This window comes from Vidua macroura, chromosome 1, assembly GCF_024509145.1.
Source record: "Vidua macroura isolate BioBank_ID:100142 chromosome 1, ASM2450914v1, whole genome shotgun sequence".
NCBI lineage: Eukaryota > Metazoa > Chordata > Aves > Passeriformes > Viduidae > Vidua > Vidua macroura.
In genome coordinates this window covers 145,891,689-145,914,369 of record NC_071571.1, presented here as the reverse complement: position 1 = coordinate 145,914,369, position 22,681 = coordinate 145,891,689, and the positions used below count along the sequence as shown (strand labels likewise).

At 41.1% G+C, this 22,681-nt stretch overlaps 1 protein-coding gene across 1 annotated transcript in view; it reads left to right on the top strand.

The window, feature by feature from the left end:
• Window positions 1-22,681, top strand: part of KCNQ3 (potassium voltage-gated channel subfamily Q member 3) — a 185,593-nt gene that overhangs the window by 46,659 nt on the left and 116,253 nt on the right. The window lies entirely within an intron of this gene.

Genomic DNA, 22,681 nt, shown 5'->3' with positions numbered 1-22,681 from the left:
ATTCAGAGGTTTGCCCAGCGTGCCTCATTCTCTCTGTGCACTGAGTTGTGAAACCTGGTTAATTTAGGGAGTCATGGAAAAGGTCTGTAATACAGTTCTGTGCAGGAGTTACCCCCTGCAACATGATTTTATTTTCTATACTCGGTGTATTTACTTCAATTTTTATTTTCTGGATTCAGGAAAGGGAATATGAAAATAATTCTATGGGCAGGGCAGAGACCACTTGCTGCTTTGCCATTGTACATTAGATGGCACCAGGGCCACCATTCTTGGTGACTCTTTGGTCCTGCCCTATGAAACATAAGAAGTAATATTTTGAGCTCCAGACTGCAGTGTGATTTTATGTCTAGGCATATATCTAAATTCATGTGCTTTAAAGAGTGCTGCACTTTAATTTACTGTTATGTTTTCATTTAATGGCCATAGTTAAATGGAAAAAAAATTAATGGAATTTTCTAAGAAACTTTTTCTCAGGATGTGTGTACAAAATTGGATAGTGAGGCCTTTCCAGAATCTCAAAGCTGAGATGCCTTTACCTCAAATAAGGACCATTTGGATTAAATTTCTATTTTTGTGTGAAGACATTGGAGAAAAGAAATAAGAATGAAATCCTGACTACACATAAAATTAATTTCTCCACAGCTTTCCATTAAATTGGAATTTTGCCACAAGTATAGGGAAGAGCATTTAGCTGTAAACATTAGGCCTTTGTTTGTTGCATTTCTTTCTCTTGAAAAGGATAATACAGATATTTCTTAGTCTCACCTGTGTGTATTTATCTGTGGCTTCTGAAGTTGATGCTCTTGTGCAAAAGTGGTACCTGCCTCCCATTTTTCTTGCACAGAAACCACAGAAACAAAGCTGAGATATGCCTGAAAGGATAAACTAAGAAAGTGCCTTTGCAGTGGAGGGAGCTGCACACTTGACCCCCTCTAACTCTTTATTATCCCCATCTGTACAGAGCACACCATAAAATCAGTTACTGCATTCCTGGACTTGCAGTGGACTTTGGAGAAGTCAGACCCTGCTTCCAGTAGGAGTATGAAACACTACTGTTTTTCTGGACCATTTAAGAGCTCTGGGCAAGGTTGTGGCAGCATAAAACAGTTTTGTGTTTGTCTGCAGTGACCTTTCTTGAGGTCAAAGAGGAAATCACTGTGCTGAAGTCTCCATTTTAGTGCAGGTTAATTGGATGCAAATGCTGCAACCACACAAAGACATTCATTTGCTTCTGCAGCAACTCAAGTGCCCCATCCCTGGAAGTGTTTAAGGCCAGGTTGGATGGACATTTCAGAAACCTGGTGTATTGGAAGGCAGGGGCTTGGAACTAGATGTCTTTAAAGTCCTTTCCAACCCAACCCATTCTGTGATTCTATGAAATCCATTTTGGGTAACTTTCCAAAAGGATTTTGATCCCTGCTACTCACCTGTCGAGTTCTTTTCCAAATCAGCTGAGAGAGAAACCTGAGAAAACCCTTCTGGGAAAGGGCAGTCATGTGGATAAATTCTGGTGTACCACAAAGATAGCTTGCCATCCCCAATATGAGAACAAGGCCAACGTGAAGAAATAGGGAAATATGGAATCAACTTCCATCACTCCTTGTAAGTCACATAAGATGTTTCATACGAGCAGTTTTATTACATTACCTTCTGTTCTTATTTTCAAATTGGAGACAGAAAGAGCAGCCTATGACAGAGAGCAAAATGACTTTAGGATGCTTGGCAGTGCTGCTTGGATTCATTACAGTAGTGCCCAGTGACCTTTCTCAAGGATAAAGACCTTATCCTCTGGTCAGTGTGGAAACAGTGTAAAATATACAACACAGTCTCTGTCCCAGGGAATCTCACAAGCCACACGTGACCAATAGTCAGAGCAGGGAGGTGAAGAGAAAATGAGAATTAAAGTTAAGCAGGACCTTTCCCTGGCAGCTAGCCTGGATTACAGAGGCAGGCAGTTCCATTGAGGTGATTTTAAGAGTCTGTATGTTTTATTGCTGGATGCTTGGTTTTCCTTTGTTGCAGGACACGTCTAAACATCAAGAGAAGTTTGTCCCAACGTATTCCTTTTCTTGGCTTAATAAACCATTAGAAAGATAAGAAATGTAATAATAACATAATTTTTTCTTTTTGAGTTCCAGAGACCCAAAAATCTAATAAGAGAGGAACACTGCATTTCATGTCATTTATTTATGTTGGACCTTTGCTCCAAAGTAACTTCAACAAATAAAACCAGAACAGCATAAAAGCAGAAGAAGCATCCTGTAGAAAAATTAGTTGATGATCTGGGCACAAGTCATATTTATTAGACAATTAGGGTTACGTACTTTGAGAAAATACAATATTTAAAGCAAGTTTTCAGTCTGCAACTGTGGATGGTGGTCTTGTTAGAGAGAGCCTGACCTTAAATCATGCAAATGGGCTACAGATAAGAGTCACTTTTTAGGAGCTAATTAACAGTATTAGTGTTCCAGCCACGGGATTATATTATAATGTCCGTTTAGACAGCAGAATCTTCAAGTGCCCACACATAAGCACTGCTATGCTTATTAGGGGATCATCTGGAAGATTATTAGGACAAAAGTGATCTGGAAAAGAACTAGAAGCAAAAAACCTGGTTTTGTCATTGAGTCTTTCATTGATTTGTTTGGTATAACTTATTGTTTACCTCTTTGGGTCCCAGTCAGGATGTGGGGACTCATGAGAGTAATTGTGGTGCAGAGAAGACAACAATGTCACCAGAATCCCCTGAGTGGCTCAGAATCTATTGTATGGAAACAAGCAGGATAGTGACTTCTGCCAAGCAAAAGAAACTTTTTTTCCTCCAAACCTGAAAATTTTTCAGTCCCAAAGTGACAGAAATTGGGAACAAATGGGAAGAAATGGCTCCTTGGTAGACTGAAATCCAGTTTGACATCAAAATGAGATTTTGGCAGAAAACTTCCTAGCAGCTGCACCTCAGTCTCATTGGAGGAATTGGGTCGTTCTCATGAGCAGATGTAGGTGGCAGAAAACAGCAAGTAGGACACAGTCATCTGTGGACTTCTTGTGCTGTGCTGTCTCAAGGAATTCCTGCCAACCCTGTGCTCCTCTCCTTCTGGCTAGCACAAATATCCTGAGGCATGTACATGTACACTGAGACCAGAGACAAATATTACTTCTGAGGTAGCAGACTTTCAGAGGTTCTGTTGAGCTTACTCTCTGTAGTTTAAAAAAAGATCTGACGAAATTGAAGCATGAGTTGTATTATGATATTCTATTATTTTTCATTAGTAAATTCAAGGAGTTCTTAAGATGTATGCATGGCTGAAAATGTTTTATTGGTTGTTTTTCTTTCCATTAATAAGATCCACTTTAACAGCAACACAAGATTTATTTTCTCACAGAGGGATTAATTTGGCCTAATACAGTGCAGATTTTGTCACATTGCTATATTCATGGTCAACTATAACCTGATTTGAGATAACATATAGAAGTACATCAGGGAACATCTGATTTTATAGCTTTTAAATTCAGTATAATAAAAACTCAGCTCTCTTTCTGAGAATTAAAGTCATTGCAGGACAGACGATTTTTGAACAAAGAACGAATCCATTATTTAGTATGCAGAGATCCAGACACAGTGTTTTCCTTTAGATTCATTGCCTTTGTGTAATAGTGCCTTTATTTGAGAAACTTTGGGTTTTTCTCATAATATTAAAGTAACTTCTCTGAGTAGTGAATTTTATCTTGGCTTTTTTGGTTTGGGGAACTTTTTTCCCTTTTTTTTCCTTGTTTTTTTAAACCAAAATGTTTCAAAGAGATTTATTGGCCATGTTTTGCAATACTGAGAAATCAGAAGGAGGATCATGAGATCTGAGTCCCAAACTCTTTGCATGCTTGAGACAAATCAGAAATCATGGATGTGATTTCCAGTGTCAAAGGCAGTTCCATTGTTTGCTACAGAAGCCCTTTATGTTATAACAAAGGACTGTCCATTAAGTAAATAGTTCCCAAATAATGAGCAGTAAATATTAGCAACCTGTGAATGAATTAATTCCTGAAAGAAGTGGTTATGAAATGCAGTTTAAGCCTGACTAAATTCCAGTTTTTTACAACACATCATAAGAACTAAACTTTTAGGAATCAATTCTAAGTGCAGTCAGATCAGCAAGGCAATTCTTATTTGTGGGATCAAGACTATGGAGCTTGGGGAAAGAAGTGGACACAGCTTCTGGAAACTTCTTCATGAATTAGGTAAAAAATGTTTCTGCAAATGCATTGCTTTGTTTCCTGTCTAGATCTGAATTAAATAGTTTTGATTATTATGGTGCCAGTTTTGTTTTTCTCTCTGGACCAAGGCCTTGCTAGACCCCAAGAAGAAGCTATAGGCTGTGTTCTCCACTCCTTAACTTAGCAGTAGCCCTCCTGTCAGAGAAGAGATGTTCATTTCTCCCCTTCACCTAGCCTAATCGTAAATTCTAGCCACTTGTTCTTGAACGGAACACAATGTTCTTCAGTCTGCCTCATCATTCATTTTGTTGCAAAGGGAAAACTAATGACTCTGAGGAGAAACCTTTGTGAGGGGATGTGGCATTTTCTGAAATAACAAATAGCCAACAACTTTATTTATATGTTTCTTTCTTGGCTTGTGCTTATTGCGAATGGCATGTAGCATCATTTTGTTTTGCCTCTTGCTGGCACCCCCATGCTCATTTTACATTAGGTCTCTGTTACTCATACATATTGCCCCTTGTATGTTTCGGTGTATATTGAGGTATCTTTCCCTTTTAAGTGACTATTATTAAGTGCATAGTGACCTCTGATCAGATGCCTTTGCAGAGAGCCTGGAAACAGAGAACAAGTTTGGAGACTCCAGGTTCTGTTATCAGAGATCGCTGAGAAACCACAGGATGTGGTGGCAGGTCCTTAACCTCCCTCACATCCATGTTCCCTCAGATCAGAGAGCAGACATGCAATCTGCAATGCAGTGGGCATTTTTGCAGCACAAAAACATTGGAGTATGGAAGCTTACCTGTGACAAACTAGAAGAAAATTAAGTTTGCAACAAAAATGTGAACATCCTGCCTTTGGACACATGCACAATGGCTTGATACTGTTTTGGTACTTGCCAGTTGGTGGAAAGCTTCAACAATGGATTTAAATAATTTTCCTTGTTATTATTATTAAGCACTTTAAGTGAGCTTCACCCACTGATGTATTTGTGATATATTCAAGGACGTGTTTTTTCCTTGGAGATACCAAAGGGAGGTAGAGAAGTGTCGGTACTAAGCTGGACAAAGTAGCCTGATACAGATCACTGACTATAAAGTCATGAGTGCTTTGTGGACCAGTGGCTGACAACTTACAAATGGCATCTGTGCTGCCGTGACTGTGAAACTCATTATTTGGGAACTGCCTATTTAATGGACAGCCCCTGTCAAGTTGGCTGCAATGTCCATGAATAATAGTTGTAACCAAAAGGACTTCTGTAGCAAAAGGTAGAGCTGCCTTTCACCCTGGAAATCACATTTAGGTGGTTGGTAGAGATCAGTTTGTCTGAATGTTGTTTTAGCTGAGCCTTAAGTAGCTGAAAGTTTATTGAAAAAAATATTTTCACAAGTCAAGCAGACAGTTGAAGTCACTGCTGTGAATTCAGTGGTATCTGGAAGGAAACTTTTGTTGTTGTGATTGATCTGAAGGGTTTAGAGAAGCATTTTTCCCCCACAGTTTCCCTTCCCCCCTTCATTTTATCAGCAGCTCTGTGCTTTCTCCTGTGATCCCAGCATCTCTTTCCTGTTCTTTCTGGTTCCTTTTCATCACTGAAAAAGAAAGGGCGAGACAAAGAAAAGAGACATGATGAAGGTAAAGGGATAGGCATGTTATTAGTTTAACATTTTTTGGGAACCTTTTTGATTTCTAATGAAGGTGTTTTTTTTTTTTTTTTTTTTTACACCCAAAGGAAATAGTTCATTTTTACCAACCTGTCATGCACAGACTAGTGCTTTCAACTTCTGTGGAAAATAAGTGAAGTGAGGCTCATCTACCTCCTTTATATGTGAATATATGTAACTAAATTCACAGTGCCTGAAACATGAAAGGGCTCAAATCCCTCAAACACAAAACTTAGGAATAGCTTTGCGACTGGCTTTAGTGTTGATTCCATTGACCAAACATACTGGGGGCATCATTCATCTGTCTGAGCCATCAGAGCTACCTTGGGATATCCAGCCCAGGCTCCAGCTGCCTGTCCAGAAGGATGTGGCATGCTCAGAGGTCCTCAGACACTTCAGAGCATCTAGATGGCACTAGCAGCCTATATTTAGGCACACGAATTGAGCCCCAGGGCTATGATTCAGCTTCAAAAGTAGACATTTGGATGTCTATAGTGTGCTCTTGGTGTCTACACTCTCATACTGAACAGAGACCCAGGTCTGAATGTGTCTACACAAATTAAAACCCCTAAAGGTGCATGAAATGCCTGGGAGCATCTCTGTGGGGCTGGCAGATCCCAGAGTGGGTGAGCTGAACCCCTTCCAGCCTCCCTCAGCTGCACTGGGTTCCTGCACGTTGCTCCCAGCCAGACACCTCTGCTGGAGATGTTTCCACTGGGGAATCTCAGTCTGGATCTGGCAGCCCCGGGTGGCACCTGAGCTCTCCCACCCCGCAGGCTCAGCCAGGAACAGATGGGGGAGGTGCTGCAGAGCAGGCCCTGACTGCCCAGGCAGCAGCTCCATGAAATGACAGCCTTGTCCCCTCGTTTGACAGCTGCTCTTGAGAAATCAAGGCAGAGAGCCAGGATGCCTCAGCCAGGGTGGAAGGAAGGAGCATCGCTGTTCCCTTTAACCTGGGAGCTGATAACAGCCATGACCAAGTGACTCCCTCTAGCTCTGAATACCTTCTTCTCCTGCTGCTGATCTGAGTTTGGCAGGCAAACTGATCATAAAATTAATTTATAAGGAAGAGGTCACAGGAAATCCTTTTACAACGCAGTTCATCTTGTTTATAACTAGGAGGCCAGGGCAAATTTTTGACACGTGCTCCCAGGCTACTTTTTTTGGAATGGTGAGTGGGTAAATCTGCATCATTCTCTGAACTGGACTGAATTAACACTGCACTGGGAAATGATCTAATTGTAGAGATTCTTGTCTGACTCCCTGAACTGTATCAAGGTTAATAGTTTCAGGGTCACTCTTCTGAGATATAGGAATGTTGAAAAATAGAGGAAGTTTGAATTTTAAGTATCTCAGAAATTAATATTTGCAGGGAGAAAAAAAAATGTACCTGTATATCCAGGTGACAGAAAACCTTGAGGAGTTATGCAATGAACCCTAAAACTTGATTTTTTTTGGTGTTTTCTCATACAACAGGTAGGGAAACTGAGGCATGGTACAATTGCAAGTTTCCCATGCAATTCCTCAACTGGAAAGGCTGATGTGAGCCCCATATGTGTATCTTCACATTGATCTCTTCTGCCCAGGAGTCATGTTGAAGTAGGAGTGTTATGATTCCTCTCTCTAGTAAACCCTGAAATGCACCAGGAGAGTATGTGCTACTGAGTTTCAGTTTAAACTTCTCCAACTAAATCTCCATAGTGAGAGTGCAGGTATAGTCCAGACTAGGAGTCCTAATGAAAGGAAATTAATTCTTTTTCTTAGACAGTGAAATGAAGTGGAAATTTCTTCATCTCTTCACTAAAATCTTGATGAAGAAGACTCAAGACTAATTTTCCAAGTTCCTGACTGTGAAATATTACACACTTAATATTTTAATAACATTGTAACCCTCCCACACAGGGGAGGAATAGATTATGACCCTCCTTTTCACAGTATTCCTGATTTATACCCATGTGAGATGAGACACTCTGGAGGTTCATCATAAAAGTGATGACCCAGCAACTTGTAGGGCTATGATAAATATTGCATGATATATCCACACATGAAAAAGTCTTTTATAGAACATTAATCACTGCTAACTTAATGCTGAGGGATGTTTTACTATTTTGTAAGTATTAAATGATTAATTAAAAAAGCTGATTTACTCTAAACTTTGATCCAAACTTTTGGAAGGGTCAGAAAACAGACATTCAGGAGCAGCCAAACTTCACTTTGCATGTGAGTTTCCTCTCTTTTTTTTTCCTGTCCTTTTTTCCTTCCCATAAGCTTCCTGTGGATTTCCCACCCTAAAGTGTGGATGAGCTCACGTCCCACTTAGAACCACAGAGTGTGAACACTCACTCCTTTAATTTATAATGCTGGACCTCAGACACTCCAGCAGCACTTCTCATTTTCCCTCGCAAATCTTTATTCCTCTTGGTACTTTTTTCTTGCCCCAGGCTTAGTCCAAGCCTTAGGCAATATTCATCTGAGTGAATGCAAAGGCAGGATTCATCTCTGCAAAGGCAGGCATCTACTCTGACAAGTGTGACACCTTGAACTTGTGTCTCCACAAGCCTTTCTTCAGCTATAAGGGGGATGTAGAAAGGAGCCTTCACCTTTATAGCCATCCCTGGCAAATACTGCTCGGATGACATTAAGTTCTTGTAGCTGAGAAATTCCAATTTTAGCTAGGCTACCCCACATCTGAGCTTCCCATCTAATCAATGAAGAGAAACAGGTCTTTTGGGGAATATTTCTCTCACCCTAAAATAGGGCAGAGAAGCTGTGAAAGCTGTGATCTACATGCACCTGCTTCTCTTCACAGTCTTTAAAAAAAAAACCCAAGGCAATTTGCTCAGATACAGACATTTATAGATAGATGAGGTGATCTCCTCCCTCAGCATCAGTTTCAGCTATGTGGACCATGTGAGATGCTTTAGAGCATTGTGGCTACCCCCAATTTCCCCCTTTGGAAGACCCTGACCCTGTCCTTCAATCAGCCAGTCCTGCAGTTCTCTAGTTTATATGATCTCCCTTGGATATCTCCAGTGGCACCTGACACCCATATGTGGGTAAATTAATTGAGTCCTTGGTATCATTTATTTTTACTCCTCCACACACCTTGCACAGTGTCTATTTGAATTAGAAAAATAATCCCTCTCTTCCACATTTTAAGACCCTATTTTTACAAAAGCCTGCTCCAAATGCAGCAAATTAGAATCAAAGTTGAACTGCTGAATTGTGGTCTCCAAAAATAAGACTCCTTTTTACCACTGACAGGCAAGCAGATCAGCAGCTCATGCAATCCAGTTGCAGACCAGTGGTGTCCAGGCTGGAAGGGTTTTGGCTGTGGCTGACTGAACAGCTAAGACTTCTTCAACATCCTGTGGACCATGGCTGACCTTCATTTGCTTGTTTCTTTTCTTGGCTGACCCAGTTTATTCGCTTCACTCAGTTTGATTTCCTTGGCAAATGTGGAAAATTTCTCCTTTTTTTTACTACTTGCCCCAGCAAGAAGCATCTGATGAGCTGTGGGCATCTGCCAGCTGTAGCTGCTGGCACAGTTCTGCTCTGTGCAGGTGTCTTATTGCACTCTCATGTTACAGCTGAACACCTGTGTGGCATAAGACATTCAAGGATTTATGGAAAGCAGGACAGTATCTGTATGGAAAAAAGCTTCTGGTTTCAGAATTCTTTTTAATTTTTGATGGGAGAGCTTGAAGCAGAGAATTTGGGTGTCTCCTGTGGAGTGCTCAGTGGGGCTTTTCTTTTGTTCCAGAATATCCTTGCTAGCAAACTGCATAACTAAAACAACAGGAGTTTATGACTGCACCAGATCAGGAAACACACAGAGAGGTAGAAGGAACAGAGCAGACAGAATATCTTGTCTCTTTTTATAAAATGATCAGTGTATATCACAATTTAGATTTGATTCTTCATACTGAATATAGCCTGACCACAGCAAACCTTTAACACAGGGCAGGATGCACAGATGTCCTTTTATTTGATTCTGGGTAAAGTAAGTTTTAAGATAGCAATCATTCCAACTAATTCAGAGATAAAAATACAGAACATCTTTGCTTCATTTTAGCAATGCTGGAATCTCCTTCTATGCCTTTTATTGTAGTCTTCCATTTTCCTGTCAGTGTCTGTATTTTTAAATTACCTCAATATCCAACCACATAGAAAAATTCATACTTTAAGTTGGCTTAAAAGAAAGGTAACCTTGTAAACATTTTGCTGGAGGTTTTAAATCTTAATAAGCCAGAGTGAAGTTCTTGCTGTGGGCAACCCATGCATCCCTGAGAAGTGTAAACAGCAAGAAGGAAGGGGAATTACAGAGGATGGTGTAAGGTGGTATAATTATCTGTAATGGGCTGGAATTACTGAAGGGAAGATTTAGGCATGTTTTAGGGAAATATCTGTGACCATTGGTAGGATGGGGCTGTTCTCTGGTTTGCTTGGACCAGCATTGCTGCAATGGACAACAGACAACCTGGTTAAAGGACATGGAAGTGTCCCATAAGAAAAAGTTGTGCAGCAGCAAAGTACTGTATTTAAAGAATGGTTCTTTATATCCAGCCAGCTTTTTTGGTCCCATCCCTGCCATGTGATAATTTTATATCTGGCAACATTAGAAAAGGGAAGTGAGGAGCTAGTTACCACCACTGAAACTGTTAATTTCTCTGTCTGCTCTCTGCCTCTCTCCAGAATACTCTAAAGGACAAGGTTAACCAATCATTTTTTGCTCCTGAGGTCAAACCAGAACTACTGTTGCATGTATTATGCAAACAATGTGCATTGAATGTTCAGTAAATTCAGCTTTTCTAGGATACCTTAAATTTACTGAAGAGATCCCCTGTGTTGTCCATACACCAGAGATCTAACACGCTCAGAAGGGGAGCCATAGCTCACAGTCCTCTCATACCAATGCATCTTGAGAAGCAGTCCTTCCCAGAAAAAAAACTGTTCACATCACTGGTCAATATTAGAAGTTTTTAAAAGAAAATTCTTGTTCTTTGAGATGTTTCGCTGTCACGAGGAGAAAAGAAATCAAGAAACTGTTTAAATTTCACGTAATTTATTGAATAAAGAGAAATTGTGGCTATTACTAGAGTAAAACAGGTGGTTATGTTCATGCAAAGTTATAAAAAGTTGTAAAGGACATTGTGATTCTGAAGTCAGACTGGACTGAAATCTAATTGCTAACATAATTCTAGAAGAAACTAAAGCTATTACAGAAGTGATTTCCCACTTGGAAAAGTCTGTGGGAGGCGAGTTGTTATCACAATTAAAGGACCTTTTTAGAGAGGGAGTTTTCTCAGGTGATGGGACAATGATGAGAGACAGGACCTGAAATTCTTCCTGCTCTGTCTGGTTCAAATCATGGACCTAACCTTGAAGCTTTACTTTCTTAATTGAAAAAGAACCATAAAAGGAGAGTGAAAATTACCCTAATCTACATGTGGGAACTGTGGAATCATGTCACAGGTGGTGTGACAGCACCTAGGGTTGATGGGGAATGAAAGAGGACATGGTAGCAAATGCACAGCATGTTTCTCCCTCTCCTCTCTACGTTAGCAGTGATTAGGTATGCAAAGTGGAGCAATTCCCACAAGAAGGGACCAGGGAGAGCCTGGTTGCTGCAGGGGGCTTATAATCCAGTCTCTTTGTGCTTTCTCTGCCTTTTGTATTTTAATCAAATGTTTTGTTTCTGTTGAAATTGGTACAGGCATTCCTTAAAAATGGCCCCATTGTGAAAGATTCTCCTTTTCCTGACAGAAGTCATTTTAGTGGGACATGCTGGAAAATCCTTTTGTTTGCAGGCAATTCCTCCTTGTGGAAGACCAGCTGCTCGTTTCTGGTAGCAGAGCAGGTATTAATTTCTCAAGGGCAATACGTTGTCATGGCCAAGCCTGCCCAAAAGCAAGTGCAAAAGCCTAGGGAAGCCACTGGGAAGGATTGCACAGATTTAAAGACAGAGATGATTTTTGGCTGCAGCAGTGTCTGACTTTGCCTAGGAAATGACTCATGACCTTGTGGCAGCATGCAGGGCAACTCTTCCTCTTGTTAAGAGCATTGTTGGCCATGCTGGGCCCCATCACATCAGCCTGTGGTGCTTCTTTGGGCTTTTGCCATTTCTCCTCCAAGTCAGGAGCTTCTGACTGACACCCAATTCAGCCAGTTCTCTGGAAGACGCTGTGAGAAACACACCTGGGCAGAGTGGCCTCATGGGGACACAGAGGTTGATGTCATCTGTCAGGAAATCAGTCAATAATGTACAAAACTCTGAGTACTGCAGACTTATTGGCAGGAGTTTCAGATACAGACATCATACAGGCACCAATAAGCCTATGACACCTAATGAGGTAGTTTTCTCACCAGGGGCTGTTTCGTTCCTTTTATCTAGTGTGCCTTTTCCTGGCTGCTCTTCACTTCCCTCTTCCCTCCCCTCTCTTTAGTCAAAATAAGCAGAATTAATTATTTTTCTTTAAAATAGATGTTGGTTGTCTTGGGAAAAACCTACTTCATCTGTCTAGGTAATGAACCCTCTGTTAAGAGCTGTGGTATTTTAGGAGTTGCTTGCATACATAATCATGCTTTGCATTGCCAGGTATTCTATAGCATACCAGATTTTCCAACGTTGTCAGACTCTATTTCTTTACTGATAAATAGGCATATATCTCATTGGCAGTGATTATAAGCTTAGCTGCAGGAGCTACAAGAGTAGAAATCAGAGACCAAACATGACATTTTTGTATCAGAAATCCTATTCTCTGTCATTGGGCTAATGCTGGTAGAGAGGCCCTAGATTTACTCAGGGGAATTTGGAGAATATAGATTTCTGAGAAACTAAATGTGTCACAGACACAACAGCTACCCTACACTTAACTCAGTGAATGCTGGACTGCTTTGTCTCTGAGAGGAAATAGCTCAATTAATAAATAGCTGTATGCCTCTCCAAAAATAAGCTCTAATATGCAATTAAAGTGAAAGATTTCCTTTTGGAGGGTGTGGGGAGCTATTAGATAAAATTATAGGAGGACCAGATGTGAAAAGTACTGTTATTTAATATATTTTAAAATGAGGATAATTAAAAGAAATGAAATGTATAGAGTCTGCCTTTAAAGGGGAATGCATTTGTAAGCTCCCCTGCTAACATCTGTGTCACTAGGGAGAGTGTAAGGACTAGCTATACCACACGGCAGAGAGATGACTAATTACAGAACATACACACACTTGGATTTCCTTATTATAATAATGAGAATTTATTAAGCAGTGTCAGGGAACAGCAGGCTCAGTGCTACAATATTATTATTATTATTTATTTCTGTTACAGTGCTGCACATAGGAATGAATGGAAATGGGGCTGCCCATTGTGTTGTGCTGCATAAGCACAAATTGCATGATTGACTCCTGCAGCTTAAACACTGCTCTCTGTAGCCATTGCCTGTGGGGATTTGAGTCCAGCTCTGAGGATAGGTGGAGCAGTTAGCTTTTTCACTTTGACTTGTGGGAATTAATTTTCCATTAGGTGTGTCAAAGGTTTGGCCAGTTGAGCACTAGCAGAGGGATCATGTAGATCTGAAGGTGTACATGAAAGGGTAGAAATGGAAGGTGCATTGGATAAGCAGGGTGGTAGCACAGGCATATAAATTAAACTGTTTGTAAGCCCTGGATGAGGAGGTTGGATTATGGCAAGAACTGCTTATTTCAGGGAAATTTAGAAATTCAAAATTCCTGTGGCTTCCTCTGTGTCCCAGAGACTATGAAATACCTAGCAACATGTCTCCATGATTTAACCAGTTCCTAATCCTTTCCCTTTTGTTGGGACAGGATTTGTTTGTCCTCCTTTGAATAAGAATGAGCCATGGACCAGCCTAATCCCAGGTGATGGTCAGGAGACTCAAATTCTTTTCCCCATCCCTGTCCTCTGCTTTGGGAGTGCAGTGCCGTGCTCTCCCTGCTCTGTGGACAGCCCTGCAGTAGGCTGACAGCAGAAGACATTTCAGAGGGGTCCCACTGATCAAGGCTCATTCCCAGCTGCAGCCCTGTCCCATAATCCTTCTACTGTCACCTGTGAAATGAGATAATGTGTAGAATCTCACCTGTGAGGTCATAAAAATATCAGGAAGTTTGCCTACAACTGATACATCTGTGTCATGGTTTGATGCTGGCACAATGCCAGCGTCACCCATGAAAATACACCCTCCCCAAATAAGTGCTGTGAGATGCAATCAGGAAAAGAGCAGAGCAGGCTCAAGCTTAAAAAAAAAAAAAGGGAAAACTTTATTAACCTCCAACTACCATAAAAGACACACACAGAATCCGGAATGAAAACCCTCCAAAACATTCCTCCTCCCCCCCCCCCCCTCAATTTCCACCAAAACACAGTGAGGCAAAACTCTGGATTCCTGATCAAGTTATCACCCTTCAGATAATCAATACTCAGTCCATCCAGGGAGAGAGGAGTCTCTCCTGTACCATGTTCCCAGGAAACACAGTTGCCACCTCCTGTGTTTCCATGTCACACATGGCAACCGCCCGGAGAAAATCTGCCAGTGTGACACTCTCCTTTCCATGTCCCAGTGCTCTCACCACCGTGCATGGACAGACTGCTCATAGGGCTCCTTTAAGGATGCTTTGCCAAGGACCAAAAGAACAACAGTTCAGTTTCTCATTTTTGGGACTACAGTCCCCCACATTTTCTCCTCCCCTGGGGCCGAGGGTCTCGAGAACAGAGATCTTCTTCTTCCTGAAGACAAAGGGCACCATACACCCTCCTCATCACTGCAGCAGGTCACTCTCTTGGCTCCAGCCATTAAATCCCCCTAAAATGCAGTCTCTGTTGCAGGAGAAATTGGTTCAGTCTATGGCTATACAAGAAAAGTCCAGCCAAGGCCACTCCATCATCTCCTCCCACCTAGGATTTTTTCTTCTAACATCTCAGGTCCCAGGCTGTCTCTCTCCTCTTTCAGATTAAGGAGGATTAATGTTTCACCAAGCTTTCATTGTCCAAGAAGGGGTTAAAAGTCTCGGGCTTCCAGGACAGCTGAAATCTTGACTGCCCAGAACTCCAACTCCCACGGCTGGGCACCTTCACCCCCCCGCTCCCCCCTGCTTTACTTCCTCCTCTGACAGCAAATTTCCAGGTTCCTTCAGGCTCTCTGTCTCTTTCCCTCTGTGGGGGAACAAAGGCATCTCAGTTTTTCTCCACCCTTCCGTCTAGCCTGGTTCCAGTCCCTTCACACCCTGGCCTACCTCTCCCAGGCCACATGGCTTCCCCACCCAGCCTGTGGCTGGGCAGGGGAGAGTCTGCACTGCACTCTGACCAGAACCAAAGAGAGCGTTCCCCTGGGAATTCTTGCTTTTAACCCCCTGTGTTCTCAGAGGCGTGTCCATACTTTCAGTGGTCACTTCCAGTGCCAATATCCAAACCTGACTCCTGGGAAAATTCACTTCCATGTCAAACCACGACAATTTGTCAAGGGGAAAAATTCTTATTTGGATGGTTTCCTTACACTAGGAGATCTTAGGTTTTTTGCAATCCTGCTGATTCCCAGCCTGTGATGTAGGTTGTGTAGAGTAATAATTGAGAAAGGAAATCAGGACACATTTAGGTCATTACTGTCACCAGTATTTCTTTGTTTCCAAAGAACACTTGCTGCATTTATTACACTTGCACTTTGCTAATCTAAGAGTCTTCATTATTAGAAAATATTTACAAGCTCAAGATCTTCTTCCCAATCCCTACCTGAAATGGATGCAAAGAATGAGATTAAGGATAACTATATCCTGATCTTTCCCCAGGATCTTTTCTCTGTTTTCTAAGACTTTTGGCACAGTAATTTCCAGATTCTTTTTTTTTTTTTTTTTTTTTTGTAAAGCCCATCTGTTTTCTCTCCCGTTATACAATTGATTCTATCTACAGTCACTTATAAACATGGCATGTAATGAATGATTTCATTTTTTCTTTATCTTTTTTAACTTGCTGGTTTTATGTTATTCCTTCTATTTTGTTGGAAAAGGCAGCTGGAAGTTGTTCAGCCTTTCACTGTCTCTTATGTGAGACAACTTATGACATCATAGAGCTTTTTCATATCAGTTTTTTCTTTTCCAAGCAAGTAAATGAAGTAGTTCCTCAAATGGAGGCTGTAAGTGTACTTTGAGAGGTATAACACTATCTTGGAATGAACCATGTTTCTTGGGGATGTTATAGATTTCCTTTGTCACTAACTGGAATGTATATGTAATTGGGTTTACTTTGGAAAGTCAGCAATAATCAATATCTTTGGTCAGGATCCAATATTGACTCCATAAAATTCTGGAGTTATCAGCACTGCCTAAGCATGCAGTGCTATTTGATGGAAATTATTCAGTTGTCTAAACACAGGTGTGTAGTATGGGAAGTCCTGAGATAGCCAAGATAAAGCAGGAAAAATGAGATGGGGTCTAAAGGGAAACTAAGATGCTGCAATCTGCTCTGGGCTTTCTCAAGGCCAGTGAGATAATCCAGGACATTTCAGGTGACATAGTCTACCTCCTTTTATCTAAGTGATTCTTCTCTACACTATGGAAAGCAAACCCTTTTTTATGAAGGCACACACGTAAGGAATTAGGTGGTCGCTTTCAGATAATTGTTTAAGATACTTATAGTCATAATTTTCACTTAATTCTCAATTTTTATCCTAATCTATATGAATAGAGGGAGAGTTGCTGTAAGCAACTGTTTAATGAATCCACATTTGGTTAGCATTGCTGTTGTTTCTCTGGATGCTCTTGTGTGGTTTTCTTTCTATGTTCTAATTAAAAGAACTTAGAAGCTCTTGGATGTCTTCTTTATTTATGCATCTTTTAATTAGAAAATTCAATAGTTAAGAATTGGGGCATGTGAAGATACAGCCATTTCTGTGATCTTGCTATATGTCCCGAATTAATTGATACCAAGCCAAGTTAGAACTCAGATTAAAATGCCGTTAGGGATTAATCCTGGGTGTACTTGCAGGTCAGGCTGATGATTTAATATGTGACAACTGTACAAGACTGCTGAGTCTTGCATTTGTTCATGTCTTGTGGTGCCAGACACCCTTGTCCTGGAGATACACACTCACTAAACACCCTGTGATGCATTTTCTAGAAGAGGAGGTTTTGGTGTGAATGGTCCAGTCCATTTCCAACAGCTTTGTGACACAGAGTTGCTGTCACACCTGTGTCAGTGGGGCACACTGTTTTGTCTGCCAAAGCCAGATCCTCTGGGGCCAAGGGAACTCTGCCAGCTGAAATGGACACACAACCATCTGGTCCAGTTGGGTTCCACAGATCACAGGGGCCATGCTCCACTGCCTACAGATAAGTAATCCGTAAATCAATTGGATCCATGAGAAAAGTTATTTTTAAAAGCACACATATGATGATGTAATTTCCTTAGAGAAGATCACTGTGCCCTAATTTGTGGTTATAGGAAGGAAAAGCTGCTTACAGTGTGTTTTGGACACTTTTATCTTTCTGTTGCCATGGATGAGTGAAAAGAACAGATCTCTCCCTGCTGCTGTTTGCTTGGAAAGAACAAAGATGTGGGCAAAAGACTCAGCTGGTTGAATTCTCGCTTACTTCTGGAAGTGAACCGGTATTCAACCAGATGTTTGGATGGCTGGAAGAGTAAAAAGGGTCAAAGGGTTGGGGACTCCCACAGGCTCCCAGCCTGTTCAGTTTCTCAACCTTTTCCTTCACTTGCAGCCTGTGAAAAGGAAACACACTGGTAAATATCAAGAGAGACAGCATATTTCCACAGCAGTTTTCCTGCAGAGAGCTGAAATTAAGTTTTCCATCTTTTCTCTTGTGCTACTCTGAAAACAAGGGCAAAAGAGCCATTGTTTCTGGCAAAGCTAAACCTTTCACTTGCATTCCCTAACAGTGATTCTGGGTAGCACAAATCAGAAATTATGCAAGAAGAATGCTTTGATACTCTGCTATTTATATGAATGCCTTACTAAATGAATTAGAAGCTATCTTAGATGATTATAATGTGTCAGCATCTTGGAAATGATAGAAGTAAATGACACCCTTGCTCACAGACACAATACTGAGGAAAAAGCTTGAACATGCAAAAAAAAGTGGGATCCCCATTTTTCCCGAAGGAGAGAAGGCTCAAAGTAAAGCCCATTGAGGCAAATCCTGCATCATGATTGCTACTGCTGTGTCTCTCTGTTACAGAGCCATGGAGTTATGGCGAGGAGGACTTGATTGCAAATATTGTTTACTGTCAGGTCCATTTCCCTGGTATTCTTCTGCTTAGTGTATTCTGAGTTCTGCCTTTGGTCAGCTTCTCATGCCATTAAATAAACAGTTGATCAAAGTTATCTGTCCCTCTCTCACTCAAATACCTGTAAAAATGACAACTGAAATTGATCAGAAATTCATGGCTGGGGTCTCACCACCAGTTTGCATCTGCTGATAATCTGATCCTAGTGGTGTTTTTTGGTTTTTTTTGTTACCTACATTTGATTAGAAATCTCTTTCTTAAAACCTCTGTAAACACGTGTTCTTTAATTCTATTTTAAATTCTCAGTGGACTAAGAATGGGTCTAATTTGTCCCCGCATAACGTGTCTAGAAGAATGCTTTTCAGTGCTAAAATACTGTATAGAGAATTTTAAAAACCCTTTCTGGAGACACTAATGGAATTTTCCTTCTTTCTACCAAGTATTCCCCTTCCTAAAACATAAAAAATATACCAAACAGAATAATGTAGAACATGAATTGTTTAAAACCAGGCATCTTTCCTTTCTTTCCTTCCCCCATGTAAAGCAATTTTCTTTTTAAATGCTTCAAAATTTGCAGCTGTGCACTTATAACAGGATGTCCTTAGCTATGGAAAACATATGAGCATCTGTATGCTTTCTGACTCAAATTGTTTAATTCAATTTTAGTGTACACTTGATGTGATGAATTCAAGTAATGTAACTATTGAATAAGCATTGGGGAAGATGGATGGAGATGGGGAAAAGTAATGTGTCATCAAATGGCACATTTTCTTCCACCCTATCTCAATGTCAAGGACATGAAAAGGAATGAATTAGTTTGAACAAATATACTTAGAGACCTGTATTCTGTTATCTGTTGCATTGGTCCCAGTTTGAATTCAGACTGTCAAGGATGCATCTGGGTCCTGAACTGAAGATTTACAGGAAGAGGTAGCAGCTAGAGGAGAAGTATGAATAATGGGACCCTTGGTGACCTCTCTGTAATGTTTTATATTCACTGGAGTTGCCAGTGCTGCCTTTGTCCAGGTTTCTTTTGAAATGATGAAGGATGATCCCAAGACCAGACTGCTGTCAGACAGGGAAGCCCTGCTGCCTGTTCTTTTTTGTGTCACAAAATTTCCAGGTGATCTTGGGCTAACCACACAACCAGGTTTGAGGCACAGCCCTGGGAGACATGGGGAGTGAATCAGTGCAGCTCAATGCATGCTGTGTTGGCTGGCCACGTTTTTGCTTTTGGCTGCCCCCAGCGAGCCCCCAGCTCCTGCCCCAGGAGGGGGCTGGTAGAAGCAGAGTCTGTGTGTTCTGTACTGTCACCACTGAAGGGTCATCTGCAATGCCATGGTAAACAACAGCTGTGAGTAATAATCTGGCCGTACAGTGCATAATACATGGTCAAAATTATTATCCATTGGTTTTAAAACAAAACTGTCAGAAATTTAGTTAAATTCATCCTGATTTATTAATTATTTGATAGGACACTTCAGTTCTAGTAAGCGAGGGGACAAACTCCATATTTTCTCTTTTGAGGGACTGGGGTCAAAATTCTGATTCAAAGAAGAGTCAGGTTGTTTAATATTCATATTTAGAACCTAGTGCTGCTGAAATCCTTCCTGTGTTGGTTAGTTAACTGGTGTTTTGTATTTCTGATGTATTGATTAAGAGATTAAATTAAATAGCTTCTGATAGATTAGCAGCTGGTTAGAGCATGGTGTAAATAATGCCATGGTTGTGGGATTGATCTCTGTAAGAGCTAGACTTGATGATCCTTGTGGGTCCCTTCCAACTCAGAATATTCTGTGGTTCTGGGAGCAGTGCAGCAATGAAGGCTTTGTGAGCTCTTCTGGAGATGCTGGAGACCCCCATTGATCTGCAAAGGCAGACTTGGAGTTGTGATGGATGTGTAGTGAATGCAAGAGCTTGCCATGTGTGCCTCCCAAAGTTTGTATGGAAAAGCTTCATAGGAGGGGAAACATGGCAGGGTAAGAGCATGAATCTTCACAGTTTCTTCTTCCAAAGGGTTCAGGAAACCAGTCATGATATAGCAGAGAATTACTGACTGATGGTAATGTGTGTCTGCTGCCAAGAAACTCCAAATCTCAACAGCTTTTTCCTCTATGAATTCCACTGATTGCCTTTTTGAATATGACAGGGCTTCATCTGTGCTTTGCAAAGTGCTTTGCAGATCTTCTCTGAGATGGACAAAATGCCTGATATCTGCAGGACACACTGTTGCTTAGTAAGGATCTGACCTTGTGCCACCAACAGCTTTCATTCAAGGCCTCTGTTCACTGACAGCAGAAGTGACCTGGTTCCAATCCATGCTTGGCTCAGACCAGGCTTTCTCACAGATTTTTTTTCCATACCAGGTTCAGTAATTGTTTTGAATAAGTCACCTGGTTCCTCCCTGAATCTGTTTTTGTTTTGTTCTATTTTGTTTCAACAGCAGTGATGGATGGGAGTTTTGAACAAAGCTGCTCACAGCAAACATGTCAGGTTTGCCTGTTCCTCAACACACAGCCAGGAGACATTGCTGGGAAAGCACCTCTGCCAAAATGCACCTGGACATGCAAACAAGTTCCAAAGAAAGGAGTGGCCCCAGGCAGAGCTTTCAATGTAGCTGTTTTTTAATGTGCATAAAGGAGGCTTGGGGAGGCATTGTCACTCTCTACAACTCCCTACCAGGAGGGTGTAGCCAGTTGGGGGTCAGTCTCTTCTCCCAGGTAACAAGTGACAGGACCTGAGGAAAAGGCCTCAAATTGTCCCAGTGGATATTTATATTTGCTATTAGGAAAAATTTCTTCACTGGAAGGGTGGTCACACATTGGAACAGGCTGCCCAGGGAAGTGGTGTGATTACAGCCCCTGGAAGTGTTCAGGAACGTGTAGATGTGGTGCTTGGAGATGGGGTGAGTTGGCAGGTGGGAGTGTGGGGTTGGTGGTTGGACTCAATGACCTTTGAGGTCTTTTCCATCTTAACAATTCTGTGAATTGGGATCTTAGCTGGACTCAACATGGCACAAATTTCCCCTCCCTTTTCTCTATACCTCAAGCCATAACCCATAAGCCAAATCTGTCACTCCACATAATTCTTGTAGGTATTCCATAGGTAAACCCAAACCAAATTGCTCCCTGTCCAAACCCAAGTGTTTTTCTTTAAAAAAACGTAAACATCTAATATCTCAGTATATCTTGTGTACTAAGGAGATAAGCACATTTATAAGACAATCTGATTTTTGTCCAGAAGAAAATTACAGACTTAAAACTGTGAAATACCACACTCCTGACAAAAATAATAATAATAATAAAAAGGCCAAGATTTCCAAAGTGGAATCAGATTTTAGATATATACTGTATTCAATGGACAAGTATCTGATTTTTTTGGATTGCTTTGAAAGCTAATAATAAAAAAAGGCAAAGAGCTCTTCAGAAGTTCACCATTAAGATGCAAATCTGTGGGCAAGAGGGCTTGGTTTGCAATTATCTGCCAAGTCAAATAATAGGGACAAAGCATACCTGAAGAGAATTTGGATTAGTAGAAAACCATGATTTATCAAGTCAAAATGATTTAAATTTTTTATATATTTATGTTCATTTCCAATGCCTGGAAGGTAAAAACTGAAAAATGACCTGTAGTCACCCAGGAAAATCCTATACTCTGCAAAGGCTACCTTTAACAGCTTACAAAGTGATTACTTCATCCTTTCTCTTTCTCTCTCTGGGCTCATTGTGCCATCAGATACTTTTCTATGCCTCCCATGATGGTGTCAGCATCTCTTACACAGGGGAGCAGTTTTGTCAAGATAAAATAAGTGGTATTTTAACAGCACTATTGTGTTCTAAAGAAGTTCACAGCACTGTCTGGGTTCTCCCCACCATGCATTGGTTCAGCAGCAACTGTGGAGTAAAATGGATGAATTTGCTGCTGTGGGGAAAACTACTCAAGCAGGCAGGTGGGATTGCCTCTTCACTGAGGTCCCATTCCCCTACTTCAGGCTCCCTCCTGCCTTTACCACCCAGAAATTTGCTCTTGCTGCTTCCCATAGCACCCCTCCCACCTCTATGTCCCATTCAATTCACTGCACCTGCAAAAATGTATGTCCTTCTTTTTCCTGAGGTTCACTCTCCAGCCAAAAAGCTCAGCATTTGCAAACTTTCATAGATGCCCTCACTGGGGTGGTGCACTGAGGGATTCCTTTTTTTGCTCCATCGTAAATTTCTGAGTTGGGAGAGGCAATAATTCAAAGTCTGTATTTCAGCATTTTTTTTCTCTCTTGAGTTCTGTGTTATTCTGAGGAGTGTCCCAAGACATTTGAGAAAGCAATTTACCTGTGTGGAGTTTTGCTGTGATGAATTGTCCCATGTGTTTTGTGTCAGCTATTATGCCAGATCAACTCTCTGAGGACTTTGCTGTTCTGTTAGTGGCAAATGCTGAAAAGTTACCTCAGTGACATAACTTGATTTGCTGAGGAAGCTGGTAAGAATTGGAGTGATGTCTATTACTGAGACCAGCCATCCTTTTTAATTTTGTGCAGTGGCATTTTCTTGTTATATAAGAGTTTGCATGC